This window comes from Protopterus annectens, chromosome 2.part1 (genome assembly GCF_019279795.1).
Source record: "Protopterus annectens isolate FY-2018-M chromosome 2.part1, PAN1.0, whole genome shotgun sequence".
In the NCBI taxonomy this organism is placed as follows: domain Eukaryota; kingdom Metazoa; phylum Chordata; order Ceratodontiformes; family Protopteridae; genus Protopterus; species Protopterus annectens.
The window spans coordinates 467085689-467110122 of NC_056729.1; the positions used below are offsets into that span (position 1 = coordinate 467085689).

The 24434-nt window shown below is 42.8% G+C and overlaps 1 protein-coding gene across 2 annotated transcripts in view; it reads right to left on the minus strand.

The window, feature by feature from the left end:
• ANAPC10 (anaphase promoting complex subunit 10) overlaps window positions 1-24434 on the minus strand; it is a 501794-nt gene that overhangs the window by 120629 nt on the left and 356731 nt on the right. The gene's annotated exons all lie outside the window — the stretch shown is intronic.

Sequence of the window (24434 nt, forward strand, 5' to 3'; positions counted from 1 at the left end):
CTGAGAGTTGTTAATGCTAGTGGACAAAAAGACAATTGTACAAAAGGAAAGTCCTCAGACCCTCCTATGAAGCAGGGGTAGACAAGGTTAAAAAATCAAGTTTACTCTTTGCTACCCTGGTAAGGCATAAACGTGTCCATCATAAATACTTAAAAAATAAGGAATACCTTTATCATTCACTCTAACTTTTTAAAATGAAATTGTTTAACCTGCAACTTGTCTCCATGCAGTAAAAGCAGCACGATGACATCTTCACCCCATTACCTGAATGGAGCACGATCCAGTGACTGTGTTGTGTGTGTGTTACATTGCAGTGTGCACCATTCATATAAGACAGCAAGCCCCTGGGAGAGTCGCTGCAGAATTTACTACACTTGGGCGGTGGGGGGGACAGGAGTTATAAGCTCTCTGAATTAATTTACATCTACAGACTGGAAAAGTGGCATCACTAGCACAGGTGCTCATGGCTGCTCTACTGCTCATTAATGTCTTTTCCTTATCTCAGTTTCTGTGTAAAGAAGTATGTTCCTAAACTTTAAGATACTTCAAGAACTGTAACTTTGCACACTGTATCCATTTATTAATAAAGACATTTTAAAACCTTTATTATAGTATTAGAAAATAAATGGGTTAATTGCTGTGAACTGGATCATTAAACTACATAATCAGTAAGGGGTATTACACCACAGCCCACAATGCAAAAATCAATTTATACGAAGTCTAATAAGTTTACAGCAAATGGACTTGTCTAAGAACTACATTAAATGCAGACTTTACTGAAGTTATCATACTAAAAAGGTGATTTTCAAAATAATAAGTTAAAAGACTGAATTGCAACCCTTTGTATTTAATAGATTGACTTTGGCCAAGGAGCACAGAGATCATTTCAGCTATCATCAATTCATCACCTCTTCATTAATAGACAAGTTCCTGTTACTAGCAAGACAGTGAGTGCGTTTGTATGTGTGTGGGGTTACAATTATTTTGAAATGCAGGTTTCAGGGCGAGTAACTTGCATGTATTCAACATTACACCGGTCATGGAAAAGAAGTAAAAGGCAGTGGTGTTCAACATGTAAGCAGAGTTTAAACAAACCAAACTAAGCAATTTGGACAAGATCCTTGAATTACTGGCATAAAATAAAATAGCATACTTCAATTTTTTGTTCCGGACTATGTTGGGAAAAAGATGTTTTAATTCACCTGTAGGTGCTAAGTGTTCTCATCGTGCAGTTCACGTATCAGATTATGTTTTACTAATTCTCCTTTAAAAAAGAATGCACATGAACAGTCAAGATTGTGAATGCAGATAATGGAGAATGTATGGTAGCAAGGTGTTGGAAAGGCTGATTTTAGACCTCACACATTTTTGTCCTAGTTTCTACTGGGAAGTAGATTTACTACACAGGTTACCAAAGCCTACACACAGTCCAAGTTAGGAAAAATAAAAGTAACGAGAAAATCTGAAACAGGTTCAATTTAAATGTGTGTACACATATATATATATATATATATATATATATATATATATATATATATATATATATATATATATATATATATATATATATATATATATATATATATATATATATACATACATATACACACACACACACACACACACACACACACAAGCAGACTGCAGATAACCCAGCTGAGCTGTTAAAACCACTTCTCAAGTTTCTTTTTACATAATCAGGAGCAACTCCAAATCATATGCCTGCAAATAATTGGTGACATGAGAAATGCATGTATAATCAGATTCTTAACTTTCTAATTGTGCTTTTTATGTAGGACATTGGGAATTCAATATCAGCCTCAGTTCATATGCAAGAACAATGGGAAATTTTTCCGAGTGGTTGAGTGCTAACCCAAATTGCTGAGAGCCAACTACAATACATTATATGGTAGCATATCCTACCACCCACGTTGCTGAGAACAGCTTTCAAACACATGCATTCAACTGGAAAAACCACAGCATCCCTTACTACACATTATCGTTTTAGTCTAGGTGAAGCATACAATCAACCAATGTCTTCCATCTGTAGTCTATGCAATGTTTCAAGCAAATTCAACAAAAATGAGATCAGATTTTCCATCCTCTATTGCGGTTTGCCAAATAGCAGTCAAGAAAAACTAAAATTCAGCAAATAGTAAATGCAAACATCACATTTACTAACAACTTTTGCACATTTTTTTTTAAATATCCCATAATAGCAAACTTGCTACTGATTTTGGGAGAAGAATCAGAGTATGAGTGTGTGCATGTGCGTGTGCCCTAAATTATTCTGACGAAAGTACACTCTTAAAATTAAAAGTCTAGTCTTGGGTATTAAAACCTTGGTTGTATTAGGATTTTATGAAACTTTTTTAAATGATGAAATATCAGTTGGAACCTTGGTTTTGTACATTGTCATCTTAATGTTAATGTAAAATTAGTGATTGTAGCAGAAAGAATAGAACTCTGAACGTAGATAAAAACTGTTGGGCCCACCAAGTCCACACACTATCCGCTGGACATTGTGCATATTTTGTGCTGAACTATATGCATGCACAAGCAACAATGGTTTGCTGGCAGTACCTCCCACAGTAGTGCATATGACGGCTTTTACCTCTACTCACTTTACCATGTTTAGGGACAGACATATAAGGATGTCAGTGGTGACACTGTGCACCAACATTCTCAGTGCTGCAACTCAGAAGGATGCCTCTACTCTACTAAGGGGCTCAAATCATAATTTTTCACTCATCAAATCACGGTGATCTCTGCAAAGAAGCAGAAAACTGCCCACTGCAGACTCTCTTTCCCGTCTCAAATATACGCAGCCAGAAGACATTAAAAGCTTAATAAAACCTTGATGAGTTTAAACTTAATTGCTAGGCCACAAACTATTTCTTTATATGTCTTAGTGTGTCAATTATTTACTCTTACTTGAAAGTTACTTAAACTGGCTACTGACTTATGCTCCTGGCCATATTCATATTTTATTTTGGTGTTGCTGGAAGTGTTTAATTTGCCACTGTGGTTTCCCAGTGAGTGAGCTATGGTGGGTGCCATGTAAACTGTTCAATTTAAGCACAAAAAAGTACAATTATGTTAGGTATTTACCATAAATATAGATGCCCAAGAAACTTCACTGCTGCAGTAGTGACTTGTGGGATTTACTGCCTTGTAGAAGCACAAGGTTAGCCTGAATACCAGAGAGCTCATCTTATCCCACAGTCCAGCAGACAACTTCCACTTCTGATGTCAGGTCATCAACAATATAAAGGGTCATTGGATGGCATAATTTTCAGATCTTTCTCATCCAGTCTGATCTCACACTTTCTTGGGGTACAGTGAATACAGCCTGCCCAGATCTATCAGACTGATTCAATAAGAATATAGAAAGGGACCTACCTGTTTGGAAGGAGGATAAGGGAAGAAAGTGTACCCACCCCAACCACAGGTATAAAGTAGATGGCGGCAAGAGATAAGGAAATAGACAAATAGTGAAGCTACTAAAACATCTACATTTGTTGTTAAATACCTAACACAACTGTACTATGTTCTTTGTAATTCACTGTTGCCGTAATGACACTTTGAGAAGATTCCCAAAGCTAAAGAAAGTTGGGAGGTAACTTCCCCATGATGATAACAACAGAGATACAGTAAATCCATTTAGAGATGGTCCTGTTCGTTCACAGGTTTCTTCGCTTTTCCTTTTGCAAAGTACACAAAACATTGGTCTGATATCCTGCAAGATTTTGTTCAGCTCAAGTAAAATCTAAGTTGCTTATGGATGTTGCAGCCTCTCACTTATTCTGTGCGGATGGGATGAAATCAGGAAGATGTATACCCTGATTTAGGGATTTGCTCAGACATCACTTTTGGCATAAAGGAGGAGTTAGTAATGGAAAGTGATCCTGTCTATGTGGAAAATCAGGAATGTCTCCTTACACATTAAAGCTTTCAATTCACAAATAAAGTCTGCTATCAGTAGTGGTCTTCCAGGTAAACATCTCAATGTCAGCTGACAAAGCAGGCTCAAAGGGGAAGAGCATAAGTTTTTCTAACACAAAGTTGAAGTCCAGAGGGGGTCTCAAGTGTGGAACTCCTTTTAGGAACTGGTGCCTGGGTCAAATGGGTGCTACTAGGACCACCACTGGCCTATCCTCCCTGATCTTTTGTACCCTGGAGATGAGATGCAAGAGAAGGAAGGCATAAAGAAATAAACTTGTCCATGGGAAGGAGAAAACCTCTGTCATTCTTCCTCCTTTCTGTGAAGCCCTTGTGTAGAATTTTCTGAGTTACTTGTTTTAGGTAAGAGCAAAAGGGTCTACTTCTGGCACATCCCACTTGTGAATCATTTCTAGGAACACACGTCTTTTTAACATACACTAGTTTGGGTCCACACGTTCTGCTCATTGCGGCTGCAATGTTGTTTTCCTGTTCATCTCTTGTGCCAAACATCAGGATGTACATGGCTACCCTGCATAGGAGGAATGAAGTGGATGCATCCTTGTTTGTTTAAGTTATCACATCACTGTGGAGCCGTCTGTTTGTATGAGTAGGGGACCTGACCTTCAGTAGGTTCTGAATGCTGACAGAGCCCTCAATACAGCCATCATCTCTTTCACATTGATTTTTTTTTTTTTTTTTGTATTTATTTTTTTTTACCAGTCTGGTCTTCCAAATTCCCTGGAACTTTTTCTCCCTTGGGTTGGTGAGCCTTCCCAAGTCAGATGTGAAACATTTGTAAGACCCTGGGTGCCTGTCACCAGCCAAAAAAGGACTCCCTAATTGGTCTGGATGGCTTCTAGCCACTGCAAGATTTCACTTCTCATGCAAGGGAGCAGGGGAGCAATTGTTTGTGGGGAATTATTTCAGATACCACTGTAGCTTTCTCATGCCAAGCCTGGCTAGTGGAACCATCAGAATGCAAGATGTCATGCATCCTAGGAGTTTAAGAAACTCTCTGGATGTGACATATTTCGTTCTGCCATTTTCGTGAAATTCAGTTCAGTCAGGAACAGGATTTTCTCCTCAGGGGAGATCAGCTTTCTGATCTTTGTAGTTCAGATCTGCTCCTGGTTGAGGGTAACGGATGTGATTTCTGAAAATTCAGGGAGAAGCCTATCTTGGAAATGCAGTCCATGGTCATTTGCAAGGGTGCCTGCATCTCCTAAATAAAGGCAGTATGGATAAATATGGGCACCCTTTCTCCTGCAGAAAGCAATTACTGGAGCCAGGCAGCTAGTAAAAACATGGGTACCAACAAACAAGCCAAGTACAAAACTGGAAGCGAGACCCCCTGCCTTCCAGCACACAAACTGCCTGTGTTCCTGAGCTATGGGGATGTGAAAGTAGGCATCCTTTAAAGCCAGGGTGACTGAGAACTTTTGCAAGAATCATGAGTTTTTGCAGGGGAAGCATTTTGAAATTTGGTATTGGCAAGAATGTGTTTAGTCTTGATAGGTCTAAAATTGGTCTCAAAGAACCTTCAATTCTTGGGACAAGAAAGAGTCTAGAGTAGAAGCCTGTTCTTGAGGCTCTACACAGGACTGGGCCCAAAAGGGTTTGAACTTAAGCCTGCACTATTTTTGTTGACCCTCTGCCTTGAAATGTTGTTTTTTCTAGAAAGTGAATGGTGTAGCCTGACCTTACGAGGTCTAGTATCTCATTTGCACTGTGTGATTTGAAGCCAGTAGAAAGAAAACACAGTTGGCAAGAATTTACTATAACAGCAGATATTTAACCAGATGAAGTACTGTTGACAACTAGAAAGTATCCTGCCTAAAATACCAAATGTCGAACCAGTATACAAAGGTTTAAGCATCCTGCTCTCATGTCATATGTCCAACCTATGCATGACACTACATGCTGGCACATAAGACAAGTACAGGCTTGAAAATCATCATTGCTTTCTTGCCGCATGAACTTATCAGCTTGAGGCTTGTACTCTAGGAAAAGGTGTCAGATACATAGGAATAAAAAAGGAGATAAATAGTGATCCACCTAGGCCAGCAGGTGGCAGAAAATTAGAAACTAGTGGGGGAAGGAGGGAGGTTGCATACACTACAAAAGTGATCTATTCAAACATCCACTATTATTAGTTCTTACACAGCTGCTGCAGTAGTGTTGACAACTGGAAGGATTCTTAAAGCTTTTATGCTAACTGTGAGGAGGATTAAAGCATAGAACTTGGATCCAGCATTCCTTGTAAAATGGCAAAACCAGTTCTGGCTCTTTCCATAGGTAAGCATCTGTCCATGCATGAAGGTAAATGTTAGCCCAGGATTAAGTAGCTCACACTAGCATTCCCAGATAAGGGTCTTGTCCTCTAATGGTACATGACAGAACATCTTTTCCACTTGGAAATGCAAGATTTACTTGTAAGCAGGTTTAATTGCCTCCTTTATTACCTGTAGCATGCCCTCAGAGTAAATGTGTCTTAAGGGTATTTGAAGTCTATCATCCAAACTATCACATTCATAATTTCTAATTTTGGATGAATGAGAGCCCTTTTGCTATATGAGAAGGTCCATCATGTGGTGTAACTTGCAGTGATTGTCGTTGTTTGGATGAAAAAGAGAGAACCAATATTATATGAACCACATGGAAGCCACCAGCAGCATTTTGGACTATCTGAATCTTCAGAAGGACCTTTAGAATGACAGGAAAGGGATATAGGAATTTCTCCTTCATCGCTTCCCTTCATAGAAATTAGTAAAAGTACAGTCTTGGCTGTCTGTTCAGAGTGGAGGCAGAAAGATCTAGGTAGTTTCTCAATGAACAATTTGGAGGAATACCCCTCATTTCAGTATCCATTAAAAAGGTTCCACCTTGAATCTGCTCAGATAATCTGCCACTGATGTAATTTCTGATGGGTATAGGTCATGTGAAGATTGGGTGAAGATAGATGAAGGCTGCCAGCCTAGCCAGATAGAATTTTGGAGATAATTCTGTCATCTGTAAATATTACTGTAAACCACAGGCTTGTTGTCTTAAATGGTAAAAATAGTGTTACATGTGGAACTGGAAAAAAATGTAACAGTGCACTCTACTGACCAAGTAAAGCATGTTGTGACCCTTTGATGTTAAAACTCGGAGTCAGTAAGTCTAGAGTGAGGCATCCTGCCTATTGTTTTAAGGCCAGCGTTACTGGCCAGAATTTGCATGCATAAATGTCCTTTATTGCTCTGGTTTCTGCCCAGAGGTGAAGAAGGTAAATGTAGTTTTCTGTTAGCCTGGGAACCCAGGGAAGTGTGAAGAATGATATAATGTGAACCAGGAATGTGATTTTAAAAACAGAGAGAATCAGAGAGCATGAAGCATTTTTGTTTTGACCATCCAACTCACTAGCACTGTCTTGCTCTATATGTAAGTTTATCTTAGACTTGTGTTTTGTCTTAGAAATAGCTCAAAACTAGAAAGATTAGACTTAAGTGTTTTTCTGCAATGTCAGAACTGTACTACTGAATTATTTTAAGTATTTCTCTGTGATCTCTGAACTCTTGACTAGCACTGTGTAGTAAAAAGTATTGTCTTGTGTTTTGACTATTTGTTATTAAATATTTTTAAACCCTTTCAACTGTAGCTGTTTTTGTAGAGATAATTTAAGCTCTTTGGAGTACTTGCATGCCTTTGGTAAAATTGTACAAAACCACTTCAATAGCTTTAGCCCTGGGCTATACTACCATTTGGATAATAATATTGCACAGTAATAATTGGACACCTTTTAAGGGCCTTTGAGTAGCTGATAAATATTAGTGGGTGATGGCAGCTGGTACTACCGTATAGTCTGGGAAAAAGGTGCACAGCTGGAGAACCTCCCCAAGAGTGTCTGTCTGGTTGTATAAACTCTTCTCAAAGTGTGTGTGTGTGTGTGTGTGTGTGTGTGTGTGTGTGTGTGTGTGTGTGTGTGTGTTACTTGGGCAGGGACACAAAGCACTGGTTGGACAGAGAAGGTGCTGGAGGCTTTAGCTTGCCCACTAGGCTGAGATCTGGACCATATAGCTATGCCATTGGGGAGTCTTATTGGGGACCTGACGAGCAAAGGAGCGACCAGCCCCGGACTGACTGTGATCTGTGTGTGCTCTTAAGGGAAATTGTACTTTACTGTGTGTATTTGTTATCCTTTCCTCCTATATGAGATGCCCCTCAATGGTGTTAGTGGTGAGGATTGAGGCTCCTTGATTGCTGGGCCAGGGCACCGGCATCAAGTATTGTTTGGCAGTGGTGGGATATCCACACCACATATTAACTGGTTGGCAAATACTAACTGGCTTATAGTGGTGTGGGTAGAGTGAATTCCTGTAGCTGGTGTACAGTGAGTGCCAAAGGTGTTTTGTACTCTAAATCAGCCACGCAGTGAATACTCAGAGTTCAGATCACAATTGTTTGATTTCTTTTGTTAGCTTAGTTAGGGTGAACAGGCAGCATGTCAGAAAAGGAGTATGGAAAGCTGACAAGGAGCCAGCTGGCGTAAATGTGCCAAGCTAGGGACTGGTGCATAGAAACCTGACTAAGGCAGACTTGGGGTGAATGACTTGAGACGTACTTTTCTGGACTGTACGAAGAGGCACGACTGAACTCTGTCTCCCGGGCAGGTATGTCCCTAGCCCTTACCAGCATCCTACTTTTACCCAGGATGATGTCACAATATAGACAAAAAAAGATTGACTTTGGCAATTGGTTTAGCTTCTAGTGTCCAAACCAGGGGGATCCAGTATCTGTCAGCCAGGGAAGACATGGTTGACAGATCATGCTGCTTGCCAGAGATGGTCTTCATCTGTCTCCTCTAAAGTTTTGGATACTGGCAAAGGCACTTGCCTCCCCCACAGTGCCTTTATTAGGTAATGTCAAAACAACATTTCCAACGTAAAAAAAAATCCACTCGAGGCAAACTCAAGGTTATGCTGCTGAATGCTTGGAGCATAAACAGGAAACTGCACTCCCTGGAAGCACTTCTCACCTTGGAAGATGCTGATATCTGTGCATTCACTGAGATGTAGTTCAAGGCCATAGACGCCACAGTGCCTTCCACGCCTTCGACTCTCAACTAGTGTGAAAGAACCAAAGGTGGAGGTGTCCTTCATTAAAGCCAAATACACCTTGAGACTGGTTGAACAATATGACTCTCCTGAGCTACTCCATGCTGAACTAACTATAGGTAAAGCCACCCTACCATGTTGTTGCTAGCTACAGGTCTCTTACCATGAATCAAGAGAAGCATACCACCTGCCTGAACTTTCTAGAGTCCCTCGCTATACAGCCAAACACTTTTGGTCTTGGGTGGTTTCAACTATCCTTCCTTCGATTGGGCGACCATACATGAGCACAAACATGCTTGCCCTGAGGTTCCTGGGCTTCGTCAATACGAATGCCCTGGAACAGCTAGTCTGCAGTTCCACATGGGGCTCAAATGTCCTAGAATTAGTAATCACTAACATGGGAGGTCACTGTATGTTGCCCTTCCTGATAAGGTCAGACCATAAGTCTATCTCATTCGAAGGAACAAACAGACCTGGCACCCCCACTTGAGCAAAGAAACTGAAAAGCTTCTCCATAGCGAACTACATTCTCCTAGGCGATGATATAAAAAGTTTCAAACCCCCTACTAACAGAGCCAACAATGACTCCTATACAGAGGCATACACAAATGCCCTGTATAAACACCCAAACTATATAGACTCTGCTGGACCTGACCAGACCAAAACCAGGTCCTCTAGAAAAAACAAGCCACCCTGGTGGACCTTTGTTATAAATAGGTTATGTAACAAAAGGAAAAAAAATGTCCAAGAGCAAGAGTGAAGTTGCTGAGAATACTCTCCGCAGCTTGAACAAGCAAATTCGATATCTTGTGAACTTCTCCAAAGCTGGTTATCTTTAGGTAAGGATGCCAGTTTAGCTTCATAATCGTAAGGCATACTTTAGCTACGTCTGGAATCTAAAAGGGAACACCCAACTATGTGCCGAACTTAGTGGATGGTACCTCTCATACTGAACCAGAGGAAATTGCCCACCTGCTAGCTGACAGGTTTGGAGCAAACTTCACCCCCTGTCCCAACCAGCCATACCTGACACTATTAGTCTACCTTGTACCTCCAAAGAGCAGGTCATATCCATGCTCTCAAAGGCCAAAAACTTGACCTCTGTGGGACCACATAGCATCCCAGGCTGCTCACTAAATAATCCAAAGCAAAACCTAGCAGAACCACTTGGCACTGTGCGTAACCTCAGCCTGAGCACTAGCTTTGTTCCTGCAGAGTAGAAAATGATAACTGTAATCCCCTTGCAACAAAGGGTGTCCAGCAACTGACCCTGGGAACTATAGAACCATAAGCCGGACAAATCATATCTGCAAGGCCATGGAAATAATCATCCTGGACCTTATCAAGGACTTGGGTGACATTCAAAGTCTTAACTTGACCAAGTTTGGCTCATTAAGGGTCTATCATGCTTCTTGAACCCTGTGGACTTCGAGAATGTTACCAAAGCTAGATGATGGCAGAACAGTACATACTGCCTTGTCTTGACTCAGCCAAGGCTTTTGACACAATCCCCCACTCTGTTATCATTGAGAAACTCCCAGTTGGGCATTAACCCATATGTCACTAGATGGGTAGCCAAATGGCTTACCAACAGAGCACATACTGTCAAAGTTGGAGACGCCACCTCAACCAGTTGCCAGTAGCGTATCACAAGGATCTGTGCTAGGCCCTCTACTGTTTGGATCTGTTTCTCGAAGTCCAGGTGAACGTAGATGTCCTGTGGCTTGCAAAGTTTGCTGATTGTTTGGGGACTCGATTGTGCCCAGTTTACAATGTTAACATAATTGCAAAAGGAGTCAACAGACAAATGGTTGGTTCCAAAGCCATGGACTAAATCTAAACTAAAAAGTGCATTATAGTACAGTTTTGTACCTACCATAAATGTAGATGTCCGAACTGGATAGCATCTGCAGTCATAACAAGTGGGTTGTCCTGTCGTCAGGCAGCCCTGCAGTCGGCCGGATTCCAAAGTCCGGGTCCGGCTTCGGCTGATGTCGCACTCCACCCGACGTCATCTCTGTTGGTCATCTCTGTTGGTCTTCGGGTATAAAAGCATCAGCCGACGCCATTTTCCTCAGTGTTTCTTGCCCCAGATGCCAGTAGCCCTCTTGCAGGCTAAAATTTGGATAGATGCCAATGTTTCCAAATAGATAGAGGTAAACACAACAATAAGCATATATGTACATATATACAAACAAATACACCATAAAGACTCCCCAACAGCTAGCTATTAGGAGGGTAAACACCCTAGGAGTACCACAGAGGGGAAGGAGGGAGGGTAATCCTGACTGCAGATGCTATCCAGTTCGACATCTACATTTATGGTAGGTACAAAACTGTACTATGTCCTTCATGGATGCATCTGCAGTCATAACAAGTGGGTAGAATACCATAGCCAACTAGGGAGGAGGATAAAAGTAGATTATGGTGTGTTTAGGATCCCTTGCAGTACAGCAGTGGCAAACCCTGCTCGGGATCTGGAATATAGAGGCAAATTATAATGCTTGGCAAATGTATGCACGGAGGTCCAAGTAGCCGCCTCAATAATGTCTTTGGTTGCCACTCCTCGTAAGAAGGCTGTGGTAGTGGCTGTTGCCCTTGTAGAATGAGGTCTTATGTTCTGTGGAATTGGTTTTCCATGGAAGGAGTAACAGTATCGTATGCAATTTCCTATCCATTTGGAGATTGTCTGTTTGGAAATAGCTTTTCCTTCCCTTCCTGTTGCATAGGCTACAAAAAGTTGGTCAGTCTTTCTGCTATTTTTGTTCTGTCCAAGTAGTAGCGTAGCTGTCTATGTACATCCAAGGTATGCAGTATTCTTTCCCTCTATTTTGTGGGTTGGGAAAGAAGGTAGGTAGGTGGATTGCCTGGTTTAAAGACACTCTGGATACCATCTTGGGCATAAATGTAGGATTAGTCCTCATGGACACTCTATCTTGGTGGAAGATTAGGAAGGGTTGCACTGCCATTAAGGCCTGTAGTTCTGAAACCCTCCTTGCTGAAATAATTGCCAGTAGGAAAGCAGTTTTCCATGACAGGTGTTGTAGGTCTGCTGTTGTTGCTGGTTCAAAGGGTGATAGTGTCAACTTTTCTAGCACAAAGTTTAAATCCCAAGCTGGTAATGGTGGTTTCCTTGGAGGTTTTACATTCTTGATTCCTCTGAGGAACTGCCTGAGCAAAGGGTGCGAAAAAACAGGTGGATCAAAGCTGTATTCTGCTGAAATAGCTGATGCATGTATCTTGATGGAGGAGTAGGACAGGCCTGAATGAAGAAGTTCGGCCAGATACTCCAGAATGTTAGGCATATCTATGTTTGACACATCTTTTCCTCTTTCCGTACTCCAAATGACAAACCTTTTCCATTTTCCAGCATAGTTCCTTCTTGTTGAAGGTCTGCGTGCTTCAAGAATAATGTCTTTAACTCTTTGGGAAAGTTCTGGATTAGCTGCTGCTATGTGATGTTCCATGCAGTCAGTTGCAGCGTTTTAGGCTTGGATGTATGATGCTGTAGTTGTTCTGAGTTAACATCAAAGGCATCAGGGTATTGGCCACATATTGTTCGAGACATGCTCTTCAGTAGTGGGTACCAGTGTTGTCTTGGCCAGTTTGGAGCTATCAGGATTATCCTTGGACGTTCTTCCTTGATTTTTAGTAGTACCTTGTGTATCAAAGGAAGAGGTGGGAATGCATATGCTGTTAGGCCTTTCCAGTTGAAGGAGAGTGAGTCCACTTTCCATGCTAGTAGGTGGAATGTCCTTGTGCAGAATTTTTGAGCTGGTGATTGAGAGGTGATGCGAATAGGTCTATCTGTGGCATTCCCCATTTCTTTGAGATGGTCTTGAAGATGTCCGGTGCAGCTTCCATTCGTGGGCATCTGAAGTGGTTCTGCTTAATATGTCTGCTAGAGTATTGTCTTTCCCCGGTACAAATATTGCCTGTAACTGAATGTTGTAGCTGAGTGCCAGGGTCCACAGCTCCAAGGTCATTCTGCATAGGGGTATGAATGAGTGCCTCCCTGTTTGTTGATGTACCACATGACTGTGGTGTTGTCTGTCCTTATCATCAACTGGCCCTCTTTGAGAAATGGTTTGAACTTTTGGATTGCCAGTTTTACTGCCAGCATTTCTTTTAGATTGATGTGCAGGTGAAGTTGATCCTGTGTCCACAATCCTTGCACGCATTTGTCCAGCATGTGGGACCCCCATCCTAGGTCTGAAGCGTCTGTTGTGATGGTCTGGCTTGGTTGACATCTGTGAAAGGGTAGGCCTGGGTTTGACTGGCATGCCTGAGCCCACCATAGGAACTCCTGTTTTAAGCATGGAATTAGTGGGATTTCTGTTTCTAGACTGTGTCTGTGTTGGGACCATAAATTCTTTAGGTACCACTGTAGTTTCCTCATATGTAGTCTGGCAAATGGGACCAAGAGTATGCATGATGCCATGAAGCCCAAGGCCTGCAGAACTTTTCTTGCTGTTAACTTGTTCAGTTTTGTTAGTGCCAAGAAGTAAAGAGGAAGTGCTTTTGTTTTTCTGTAGTCAGGAATGCCATTTGTTGTACTGTGTCCAATTCCGCCCAAGAATGTCCTTGTTTGGGATGGTATCAGCCTTGACTTTTGTAGATTGACTGTGTATCCCAGTCCTTGTAGCAAGTAAATGACCCTTTGTAAATCTGTTGTCAGCTTGCTTTTGTTGTCCCCTTGTAGCAGGCAGTCGTCCAGGTATGGGTAAATTTGAATTCTGTAGTCTGCAATGGGCGATTACTGATGCCAGGCATTTTGTGAATACTCTGGGCAGTAGATAAGCCAAAGGGCAATGCTGAGAATTGATAGTGCTCTGATCCTGCAAGAAATCTGAGGTATCTTCTGCAGATTGGTCGAATGGGGACGTGCAGGTATGCCTCCTTGAGATCTAGAGTTACCAGCCAAGACTCCTTGCCCAGCATGGGAAGAAGTTGCTGTAGGGTCAGCATTTTGAATTTTGGGACAATGATGTATGTATTTAAGGTGGACAGGTCGAGGATTGGTCTCCAACTTTTTCCTTTCTTGGAACTAGGAATAGTCTGGAATAGAACCCCTTTCCTTGTTCTGCTGTTGGCACTCTTTCCACAGCTCTCATGTTTGCTAACTCCATTATCTGGCGTAGAGCCTCTGTTTTTTGATTTGGAGGTAGATTTGGCATTCCTCTTTTGACTGGTAAAGTGTGGAAGTGAAACCAGTAACCTTGATCTATGGTTTGTAAAATCCACTTGTCTTTTGTTATGTAGTGCCAGTTCTTTGAAAATAAGGTTAACTTTCCGCCTAGAGGAGCTGCTATTTGTTCCCTGGTAGGCGGATTTAGGATTAAGTCACTGTGGTTGTGTTGATGTAGTGGCAGTGGCTGTGTCTGTGCCTCTGTTGTTACCTTGCCACTGTCGTCCTCTGTAGGCACCTCCTCTGGATTGGTTTCTGCCTCTGGAACGCCTATTCCTGCCCCTTTGAAATTTTGTGGAGTCAGGAAAGGACCAATTTTTGGCAGGCCAGTTCCTGCTAAACCTTGGGGGTTGAACCTGCAAGAAATCTTTAACAGTTTGAACAGATTTTGCCTTTTCTTCCATTTCCTTCATAACCTGCTGGGCAGGTGTACCAAACAAACTTGTCTTGTCCATAGGAGCATCTAGCAACTTAGCTTTAACATGATCCGGTAAAGCTTGTTCCTTTAGCCATGCATGCCTTCTTATCACTGTGCCTGTCATGGCTGATCTAAATGAAGCCTCCAGTGCATCATAGCCACATTTTAAGGAATGGTTGCTAACCTGTTGTATGTTATTTACCATCTCTAATACATATTTCTTATCAAGAGATTCATCAGTGGTTAGTTTTTAGTTAACTGATCAAGCATAAACTCTTGGTATTGTATCATGTGAAACTGACAGTTTAAAGCTCTAGCTGAGAGAGTAGCTGAAGTGTAGACCTTTTTACCCCATCTGTCTAATGACCTTGCTTCCCTTTCAGAAGGGATAGGGTTTTTAGCTGTGGTCGCGGCTACTGCCTTGGGACCCTGGGATATAGTTTCTGGGTCTGCAAGTGGGGCCTTGTAAAGGTGGTGATGAGTATCTGGCACCCTGTAAAATCTATCTGGTTTGGCAGGGGCTGGGGGTAAAGAATCTGGAGCGGAGCAAACATCATTGAAAGCATCATCCACCACAGAGAGAACAGGAGGTATAGCTAAGGGCCTGTGCTGTGGGAGGGGCAGAAAGGTCCTAAGTCTTTTTCTGGAGTCTGAAAAATCCTGTTGCTGCCATTGGAACTGTTCTCGCATGGCATGCAAGGTTTCCCCAAAGGAGAATTCTTCTGGTGGGGAAGCAGCTGGAATGGATTCTTCAGCATCAGAATCTTCAAAATTGGAGAAGGAGCCTCTGGCTGGTCAGTTATGTCTGATTCATCAGCAGAATCATCAGAAGACACTGGCTCAGGGGGCTCTGCCCTAGGTCTCTTCTCTGGGGGCTGAGAGGCCCTGTCCGGGTGAGATTGAGATCCTCTAATTAAAGAAATTAAATCTTCTGCCAAAGAAAGCATTTGAGAACTAGAAGAGGGCCTGGATGTGGGGGGTTTAACAGGCACTGTTTTAGTAGTCTTGGCTGCTTTAGCCCTGGCGAAGGCCTTAATGGACATGGCTGCTGGAGGCCTAGCAGCAACACGTGCTGGGGTAGAGACATCCAAGGGGATGGTGTCTGATAAGTCAACCACCGTAGTGGGTAAAATTTCTGAGGTCGATTCAAGAGTTGTAGCAGGGGCCTCAGTTGTAAGAATAGGTTCAGCTGTACTTTGATCAGTTTTCTCGGTTTCGGCCGAAACCGGGACACTCATGTTTGCTTTACCGTGGTTTCGGCCGAAACCGCGGACCGCGAGTGTCGGTCTTTATCTTTGCGTTTTTTGGTAGATTGAGTAGTCGGAGGATCCGACGGCATAATGTACGCAAAATCAGAACCGAAAAACTGTTCTGCAAACTCCGACCGACGCCTAAGCGTCGGTTGAAAGAGGCACAGGCGAACAGGCTGCTACGCCGTGGGCTGGGCCTAAACAAGGCAGACAGTAAGAGTGGAAATCTTTATGAGGTATTTGTTTCCCACAGGTTAAACAATTGTTAACTTTTTCTGACATCGGCTGAGGCAAGAAAGAGTCCCCAACGGGTACTTAGCTTTAGAAGTCTTCAAGTAGTATTCGGTAGAAGTAATCTCTGGATCCGACCGACCGGCACTTGCGAACAGCTTCTGCTTGGCGCCACGCGCAAGAAAGACTGAGGAAAATGGCGTCGGCTGATGCTTTTATACCCGAAGACCAACAGAGATGACGTCGGGTGGAGTGCGACATCAGCCGAAGCCGGACCCGGACTTTGGAATCCGGCCGACTGCAGGGCTGCCTGACGACAGGACAACCCACTTGTTATGACTGCAGATGCATCCATGAAGGACATCCTCCTCTTTGGCAAAGAGAGAGTCTGTTCAAATGACAATATTGACAGCACCCCCCCCCCCAAGCTCAAATCCTGTGGTGTGAGATTTGGGAACACAGGTCGATAGCAATCTAAATTTCGATCACCATGTGTCCACAGTGATAAGGAAAGCCCTCTACATTGCACGTCATAATTAAGGGCATCGTACAAAAGACTAAGGATGTTTTAACTCCTCTGTACGTTACTCTTATGAGACCACTGAGAGTACAGTGCACCCTTTTGTGCATGTACCTTACCAGACACCTGCAGCTGGAGACACCGAGATTTCTCACCAAGGAAATTCAGGATCTCCGTAACGTAACCTACACAGAAAGACTGCCCTCTGTATCCTGCAGGCTGCTGAGAGATGACTTGTGCCTGGTGTACAGAGCAATCTCTGACCCTGCCCTAGTGGAAATGCACACCCACAGATCAAATGGGACAAGTCACTTGCTCCAGGGATCTCATCCTACCCTGTGACATTAACAGAACATACTGCAGCGAGAGAGACATCTTCCCGAGATTGCTGCTCCTCCTGAAATAAACTCCCAATTCATTTGAAGTAGAGCTCTTCAATAACCCTATTCAGGTGCAACCTAGACAGTTGGATGGGAGACTATAAATTCACCCCATGGGTGGCACCTGTGTCCCTCATGGACAGGGCCAGTTGGTGGTGATCATAGATTTGTTCTGCAAATAACCACCATCTAACCAAGGTCAATTAGGGAACACTGGTATAATATGGCTAGGCTTGTAAAAGGTCCATTGATAGTTAGCCTAGTAACCTCTTATGAACCTATGATTGCAGCCTTGGTTACAGCTGCATCAGAAAATAGCAACCAGAAGGACAATCAGACTGGCAGTGGAGATATAATACCCTCGGAGAATGGACAGCTTAACCTTTCTGCTGAGGACTTAAAAATCCATCTGGAACTAAAGAGACTTGAGTTGGAGGCCAGGCGTTTGGAACTAGAAGCAGCTGAGAGAGTAAGGCGTCTAGAGAATGAGGACAAGGAGAAACTGTAACATTTGCAGACTGAGGAGAATGAGAAATTGCTACACCTGGAAGCTGAGGAAAAGGAGAGGCAGAGGCAGCATGAGAAGGAGATGCTGACTCTTCGCCAGAGTCATGGAGGTAATGGGGAAGGGAGTAACTGGAACCCAGAAGCACAAAAGGTCAGTAAATTTCTTCCGCAGTTTAAAGAGGGGGATAATTTTGATAGTTTCATTCATATGTTTGAGATGGTATGCAAACAGTATGGTGTGACCAAAGGCCCTGGGTACGGTTCATGACCCCCTTACTCCATGGTAAAGCTGTAACTGTTTTGTCAAAAATGTCTGATGTTGCATGTTATGATTATACTGCTGTTAAAAATCACTTGTTAGAATGGTTTAAGCTAACATCTGAAACGTATAGCAAAAAGTTTCGTGAGCATAGATGCAAGGCAGATGAAAGTGTGTGTGAATATGTTGCTGAACTGGGCACTTATTTCCATAGGTGGGTGAGTGGATGTCAGGTCACCACTTTTGAAGGGCTAGCAGACCTTTTGGTGAGGGAACAAGCCCTTAGCACTTTGCCTGAAGACATGAGGATCTGGTTAGCTAATAGACAATGTGTTACTTCAGATGAGTTGGGAAAGAAGGGAGACCTATACCTGGCAAGCAGGGCAGGCCTGCACAGAAAAGGGACACCCAGTACTGCTCATGGGTCTAAAGGAACCCAGAATGGGCAACACAGACTGCCCCAACAGAATCTGCCAGTAGCTCCATCTGTTTGCTTACAGAGAGGTTCCCCAGGAATCCACAGGCTTTTCACCCTTTGAGTTGCTGTATGGACATAGGGTGAGGGGACCTCTAGATTTAATTTGAGATGAGTGGGAAGGTGAGTGCGAGTCTCACAAGGAGTCTGTTGTGGCATACGTCCTAAACCTCAGGACACGGCTGAGGGAACAAATGGGCTTGGACCAGGAGAAACTGGCAGAAGCCCAACAACAGAAAAAGGTGTGGTGGGACAGAAATGCTCACGCTAGAGAGTATGCTGTGGGGCAGCAGGTAATGGCTCTCATTCCTGTCAGACACAACAAGCTGCAAGCAGCTTGGGAGGGACCCTACAAGGTGGTAAGAAAGGTAAGTGATGTTAACTACATGGTGGAACTTCTAGGCAGAAGGCAGGGGCACAAATTGTACAATGTTAACATGATGAAACCTTACCATGATAGGGAGGCGCTTGTGCTGAGCACTTGCAGTGGATTGCAGGAGTCGTCGGAGGGATATCTGGGGACTGATCTCCTCAGTGAGGCTTGGGCTGACACCTCAGTGGAAGGGGTAGCAATATCCCAGCAGCTATCTCCTACCCAGGTTCGAGAAATCCGAGCAGTGTTGCAGGAAGTTGGGGACATGTTCACTGGGAAACCAGGGTGCACCCACCTGGGACAGCACTAGGTGGATACAGGACCCCAAAGGCCTATTAGGAAGCCCCTTATAGAGTGCCTGAGAGAGTCAAACAGACTGAGGGAGGAGGTACAGCAGATGCTGGAACTAGGGGTGATTCAAAAGTCCAACAGTCCCTGGGCCTCCCCAGTGGTGCTGGTGCCAAAGAAGGGTGGCAGCACCAGGTTCTGTGTGGACTACAGAAAAATAAATAGTCACACAGAGTCAGATGTTTACCCCATGTCTAGGACAGATGAGGCCCAAGAGCAGCTGGGTGGGGCTAAGTATCTTACAACCATTGATCTTACCAAGAGTTACTGGCGGTGGCCCTTGACTCCCAGTGCTAGAGAGAAGTCAGCCTTTGTGACTCCTTTTGGCTTGTATGAGTTCACAAAAATGCCCTTTGGGATGAAGAATGCCCCAGCAACTTTCCAGAGGCTAGTAGATCATATCCTAGCAGGAGGGTTTGCCCTTGTTAACCTAGATGATATTGCCATCTACAGTCATGTTGAAGGTGCTCTTGCCAGGAATATCAGGGAGGTGCTGGGCAGACTACAGATGGCAGAGTTGACCATTAAGCTGAGCAAATGTCAGGTGGGTATGGCAGAGGTCTCCTAACTAAGACAGAGTGGGGAGTGGTAAGATAAGGCCAGAACCTGCCAAAGTGGAAGCCATTCAGGCATGGCCTGCATCTGTTACTAAAAAGCAGGTGAGGGTATTTTAGGGACAGCAGGGTACTACAGAAAGCTTGTCCCCAGTTATAGTACCACAGCTGCTCCCCTCACCTGACAAGAAAGAAAAGGCCAGATAAGGTAGTGTGGACCTCAGCATGTGAACAGGCATTCCAGAAGCTTAAAGAAGCTTTGAGAGGACCCCCTGTGTTAGCCTGTCCGGATTACGGCAAAGAATTTATTGTGCAGGTGAATGCTTTGAACCATGGGGTGGGGGCTGTACTTAGCCAGATTTCTTCAGAGAGGGAAGAGTACCCAGTGGTTTATCTCAGTGGTAGGCTTCAACCCAGGGAGGAATGCTATGCAGGTGTAGAAAAGGAATGTCTAGCCATAGTGTGGGCACTGCAGAAACTTCAGCCTTATCTGTATGGAGGGAAATTCACTTTTATGACAGATCACAGCCCCCTAACATGGTTAAACAGAGCCAGCCAACACAATGTCAAGTTGTTAAGATGGAGCATGGGACTGCAAGCATATATGTCAGTGCAGCACTGCAGTGAGATTAGCAATGCCAATGCAGATGGGCTCTCAAGACAGAGAATGGGGTAAGGCACACTCATATAAACCTAACTCCCTCAAGCAGTGTTTCTCAAGGGTCACTTGAAAAACTAGTTTGAGTTCTCCAGGGGGCGACACAAATTAATATGTGACGCCCGTGCTCTGCCCCAGCAATCAAGGACCCTCAATCCTCACCACTACCACCAGTGAGGGGTGTCTCATATAGGAGGAAAGGATAACAAATACACACAGTAAAGTGCAATTTCCCTTAAGAGCACACACAGATCACAGTCAGCCCGGGGGCTGGTCGCTCCCTTGCTTTCCAGGTCCCCAATAACACTCCCCACTGGCACAGCTATAGGGTCCAGATCTCGGTCTAGTGGGCAAGGTAAAACCTCCAACACCCTCTCTGTCCAACCAGTGCAGTGTCCCTGCCCAAGTAGCTGACACACACACACACACACACACACACACACACACACACACACACACACACACACACACTGAGAAGAGTTTATACAACCACACAGACACTCCTAGGGAAGGCTGGCACAGGTTCTCCAGCTGTGCCCCTTTTTCCCCACTATACGGTAGTACCAGCTACCACCATCCACTAATATTTATCAGCTACTCAAAGGCCCTTAAAAGGGTGTCCAATTATTACTGTGCAATATTATTATCCAATTGGTAGTATAGCCCAGGGCTAAAGCTATTGAAGTGACTTTGTACAATTTTACCAAAGGCATGCAAGTACTCTAAAGAGCTTAAATTATCTCTACAAAATAAGCCTAAAGGGTTTAAAAATATTTAATAATAGTCAAAACACAAGGCAATACACTTCTTACTACACAGTGCTAGTCAAGAGTTCAGAGATCACAGAGAAATACTTAAAATAATTCAGTAGTACAGTTCTGACATCAAAGAAAAACACAGTCTAATCTTTCTAGTTTCTAGCTATTTCTAAGAGAAAACACAAGTCTAAGATAAACCTACATATAGAGCAATATAATGCTGGTGAGTTGGATGGTCAAGACAAAAAATGCTTAATGCTCTCGGATTCTCTGTTTTTAAAATCACATTCCTGGTTCACATTACATCATTCTTCACACTTCCCTGGGTTCCCAGGCTAACAGAAACTACATTTAAATTCTTCACCTCTGGGCAGAAAGCAGAGCAATAAAGGACATTTATGCATGCAAATTCTGGCCTTACAATAGGCAGGATGGCTCATTCTAGACTTACTGACCGAGTTTTAACATCAAAGGGTCACAACATGCTTTGCTTGGTCAGTAGAGTGCACTGTCGTTACATTTTTTTCCAGTTCCACGTGTAACACTATTTTTACCATTTAAGACAACATGCCTGTGGTTTATATTAATATTTACCGATGATAGAATGAATTCCAAAATTCTATCTGGTTAGGCTGGCAGGCTTCATCTATCTTCACCCAATCTTCACACGTCACCTGGAGAAAAAGACTGTGGTGAATAGCAATATCCCAGGTCATCATAACCAGCCAGCAGAGAGCTGACAGGACTTTGCTCAACCTTGTTTGTTGATATACCACATGACTGTGTCATTGTCTGTTAGGATTTGTAAAATTCCTGGAGACCAGAGATGGTGAAGCATCTGTAGGGCAAAGATTATAACTTTCATCTCTTTGATGTTTATGTGATAGTGCCTGTCTTGCGTGGGCCAGACACTTTGGACTTCATGCCCCTGAAAAGGTTTCCCATTCCAGATTGAAAGCATCTGCTGAGACCTTCTGGAAGGGAGAAGGAACCAGAAAAGATATGGGTTGCTGACTATATACTATTTTCTTCACAAAAGGAGACAGAAGAATTGGGAAGTACAGAGGCTAACAATACTGTGTCCAAACTGATTCGAGATTCCACTGAATCTTCCTCTTATAGAGCCTACCAAACAGAATTGTCATTACTGTAGATGACATGTACCCCAGGCTCTCAGAATCTCTCTTACACACAGGTAATTTCAGTTTTGAGAGTTATAGAAGGTAAGAAGTCAGAAAATGTATTTTTTTCTTGAAGGAGGAAGGCCATCATGCAGAAAGTACCTAGAAAAAGTAGGATTTCAGAGGGCTGAAGGATGGATTTCTTCAGGTTTAGAATGAAGTCTAAATGTAGAGTTGATTGTAAATTGCAAAGTTTCTTGAGCTAAAATGGCCTGAATCAAGAAGTAAGTAAGGGTAAATGTGGATACCTCAGTCTGCAAAAAAGCTACTAAAGGAGCCACGAATTTGTTGAAAAAAAATTGGGTTGGTTCTGTAGAAATACCAAAGAGCAAAAACAAAAAAAAAATGAAAATCATACCATCTAACAAAAAATCAGGAACTGAAAAATGTTTTTGTGATTTAGATGATAGGAATATGAAGATATGAATTCTTTAGATCCAAAGTAACCGAATAAGCCTGAGGGAAAATCATAAGTATACTTCAAAGACATGTGTCTGGAGCATTTCTCCCTGGGCCTGTGCTGAAAATGTGCTCTGTCCCAGCTGGACTTTCCCAGTAAATAAATGTAAAATAAATAGCAAAATTTGGAGACATGACAGATATTTTCAGAAATGTGTTTTGGTTGGAAAAATCCAAAATGGAGCTTCATGCCCCTTTTCTTGGGGCTAGGAAAAGCTTGGAATAAAACCCTTTTCCTTTTTGATGAGCAGGGACTACTTATTTGATCCCCTGACAGAATAACTCTTCTAAGACTTGAAGAAGTAGGTGTTTATTGGCTTGAGGACACCTGAGAGATGTTTTGGAATGGAAAGATTTGCAGAGTAGTTTGCACCAATTTTGGATGATGTTCAGTGCCCAAATGTCTGATGGTATCATGGGTTGGATGAGGTGAAAGTGTGGGGGAGGGGACATGTAGGATTATAGTCATAGGCTGGAGTTTGTCAGCAAAGGATCCTTTGGATCCCTTAAAAGCTAATTTAAATTTATCCTGAAACCTTTTTCTTGGAGAATTCCTTCTCTTTTTGTTGGGATTTTTGACCTTTAAGGTAGAAAGGACTAGATGTAGAGGGATAGTTCATTTGGAATACTGGAATGTGTGAGAGAGAAAAAAATGTTTTCTTGAAATCCTTCAAAATCAACTCCATTTCTTGCAATTTTCAAAATATTTCAGCAGAAGCTGGTCCAAACAGATAATCGTCATCTAAATGGGCACACAAAAGTTTAGCTTCATCATCAGGCAACGACTAAAGACAAAGTCAAGAATATCTGGTAGAGAAAGCCAGTAGCAGGAAAGGCATCAGCAGCATGGTAACCACACTCAATGGAATGTCTCGCAACCAGAGTAGTTCAGTTGAGTATATTTTCCAAGGTACTTTTGAAATCAGAATCAGGGATATCGGACATTACAAAATATGTCTCTCTTTTCTGGTATGCGTATGTTAAAGTGAATCTAGTAATTTATGGCACAGAAAAACATTGTGGCAGAGGTGTACATTTTTCTTTCTGTACTTATCTAAGGCACTACTACCTTTATTGCCTGACAGATCATTAGAAGAAGGCAGGAGTATAGAAGCCTTAGAACTCCACTAAGACAAAAGGCCAGATCACAGAACGGATTCTTGTGCATTTATTTGTGACAATTCAGCACATTATAAAAGCTGTTTTATTTATGTGCAGAAGACTGGGAATGAGGTGCCACAGATGCAGAAAGGAAAAGTGTCTCCTAAAGCTTCCAATACAGTCAGAAATGCAGATCACTTAGGGACATCCATGTGTAACAAATCATAATACACATTTTGGGTGTTTTATACCAGTTTGTCTTACCAATTAAAATAATGCATCATTTTATGAATTGGGTCATCAAAAGGCAGCTCTTCCAAAGGAAGAGTCAGGAGACAAGAGTATCCTCAGACTCAGATTTATATTCTGTGGGAAAATGAGTCACATAACACTAATCCAATGATTTAATATCAGAATCTGAAGTAGAAGACTCTGTAGAAGTGCCCTTTTTTGAGTGGTAGGAGCAGCAGAAGAGAAAAATTGAAGTGGCTGCAGAGTCATTAAAGCCTTGAAAAATCCTGAGAAAAATTATACCACTCCCACTTAGAATTCATAGGAGTAGGAGTGATGGGGGAATATTCTTTGTCTTCAGCTTTCTCTGATAGGAGTATTCAAAGAATAAACACAAGGACAACAGGACCCCTGACATACTTCCATAAAGGTACCTGATATATCATCCCATACCAGACTCTGTGGTATATCTCCCTCTCCCTCAGATATACCCACCTAAGTCTCC